The sequence below is a fragment of the Raphanus sativus genome, chromosome 5 (assembly GCF_000801105.2).
Source record: "Raphanus sativus cultivar WK10039 chromosome 5, ASM80110v3, whole genome shotgun sequence".
Lineage (NCBI taxonomy): Eukaryota > Viridiplantae > Streptophyta > Magnoliopsida > Brassicales > Brassicaceae > Raphanus > Raphanus sativus.
In genome coordinates, this window is record NC_079515.1 from 32,523,009 (window position 1) to 32,525,680 (window position 2,672).

A 2,672-nucleotide genomic window follows, 5' to 3' on the forward strand; every position below is an offset into this window, starting at 1 on the left:
TTGTCCGTTGTGTATTATACGTATACAAATTTCTCTGTCGAAATAAATACGATGAAAAAATTATATTTTTAGTTTAAGTGAAGAGAAAATAATATATTACAAAATTCTTTAGTTTGGTGGTTAAAGAAATGCTGTAAATTAATCTCTTTACAATAGGTGTCATCAAGATGTATTTATCAAACCGTGTTGAATCTATCAATCTAATAATTAGTTATACGTAATTGACAAGCAACAAGAAAGAGAGTACACGTTGATTCATTCCCTTTCATTGCCGGGAAGCTTTGATCCCACAAATTTCGTGACTCGACCAAAACGGATCAACATTGTCTACCCCCTTCGTGCTTTATGTATTTTGTCTGTCATATTTTTCTATATTTACAAATTAATGTTGAAATACTCTGAGAGAGAATTACTAGTATCTGGCCACATAAGCAGACGTAGTTAACTATTGTGTATACGCAAATAATTGCGTCCAAATCTTGCCTTAATTAGAAAATCAGCATCAAGTTTGATTTTAATTGCAATTTGACCCTTAAATCAAGGTAATGTTTGTGAATAGTAATCCCAGCTTTTTTAATGCATAGCATAGGCCGCAGAAATAATTGCCCTACTTTTCATATTTGTCTTACGTTTGATATTGACGTTTATTCTTTTAAATTGCGCTTTTAAAGTCAAATTTTCATAATTATAAGGCTATTTGCTGCGGTTATTCTAAACAAATCACCGAAAAATTTGGAACTTTCAGAATTTTCGTTTCCCAATTCCCATCGGACTTGGTAGGGGGTAAATTAGCAAATGTGAGAGTAAAAGGGTTAAATAAAAAAACTACACTTTTAGAAGCAAATCTAACTATTTGACTGCTAAAATATATGAATATTTGACCTACTTGACTGCTAAATATTTTCTGTTTTTAATTTTTATTTATATTAAATGATAAATTTGTAATATTTACACTTAAATCCAGATTGAAAATTAATTTCAATTATAATAAAAATTAAAATTAAAAGCTTAATAAAATATTCTGATATAAATTTTAAATTTCTTAATTAAATTAATATAGAGGTGAGTCATATTTTTTTCCAATTCCAAAATCTTAACATCACAAATAAAACAAATTTATAAATATATAAAATATATAAACATATTTGGAACTATAATTTTTATTAAAATAAATTTGTTATAAAATAATTTAGCGGTGTTGTTGTTTATTTCTATAACTTGATCCGTGATCGTATAAATATTTCTTTCATTTTACTTTTGTTTCCTTATACTAATGGTATAATATATATATATATATATATATGTGAATTTTCGGTAATATATATATGGGATTAGCACACGATTGTTATATTAGTATACGGGTCAAAAGCGAAATGTTATATTAGTATACGATTGCAAATCATGTATAATATTTATAGCATGTAGTTGCAGGATTACACGTAAATGATAGCATAATAATTTTTCTACTATATCATATGCGATTTTTATTATCATTAAATATGATAAATTTAGAGTTAGAAAATGTATTTATTAAATTGAAAAAACATAATTAATAAAACTATAAATAATTTCGAAACTGATGTAGTAGAGAAAGAAAATTAAATTTTGTATTAGAACAACACATTAACTCAACTTAAAAAGACAAACATTAAAATAGATAATTTAATTTATATTAGGACAACACATTAATTCAACTGAAAAAAACAAATATTAAAATATAAAATTTAATTTAATATTCAATGGCAGGAATATAAATAACTACAAAAATTTAAAGATATTTTCTAAGTGTACTTCTATTTTAATAATAGAGATCATATATATCCGTGGAAAACTACGCATATGCCTAGAATGTAGCTTTTTCATTTTATTGTGTATTTTTTTATGTTTGCATGCATGTGAACTTCTTGCTCCATCTTCAGTGCCATTCTCGTATATAAAATCTGTAAAACAAACTTAAAGAGATTAAAATAAACAAATAAATGAACAGAAACAAAGAGAAAGCACATGGCAAAGAGAGCTCCATGTTCACGAAAACAAACAAACAAACTGTCTAAGGCCTCTCTCGTCCTTTCAGTTAACTCACTCTGAATCTATATTTAAGTAATAAGTATATATTAGCAAAATCATACTATTTTAGTGTAATTTTAATATTAAAATAGTTTTTTTTCAACCACAACACCAAACTTTACACTATAAATTATTTATATAATATTATATATATTTATTTTTTATTTATTATTATTTAGTTAATATGTTTTATTAATAATATAAATAAATAGTATTTCTGTAGTGAATACTAAATTTGGTGTGAAATTATAATATTATACTAATAATGTGATTTTTGCAGTTAGATCGAAGATAATTTTGATGTAAAAACTGCACTAAAATAGTGTTTTGCAGTTGAGTAATGACTTTACATACATTCACATTGTTATAATGTATGAGTACATTCACATATACGTGATTTTTTTCACATATACATGAAGTGTAAATGATTTTGAAAATACTAACATTTAAAGTACCTAGAGACCAAAACGAAAAAGTATTGTTTTTGAAACAATATTCTTTGATTAATCTTATAGGGCATGCATATGCACTCCATATGAAATATTGTCACTTTCGAAATTTGATATAATTAAACATAAATAAAACTGAGTCTGCATGCATGCATT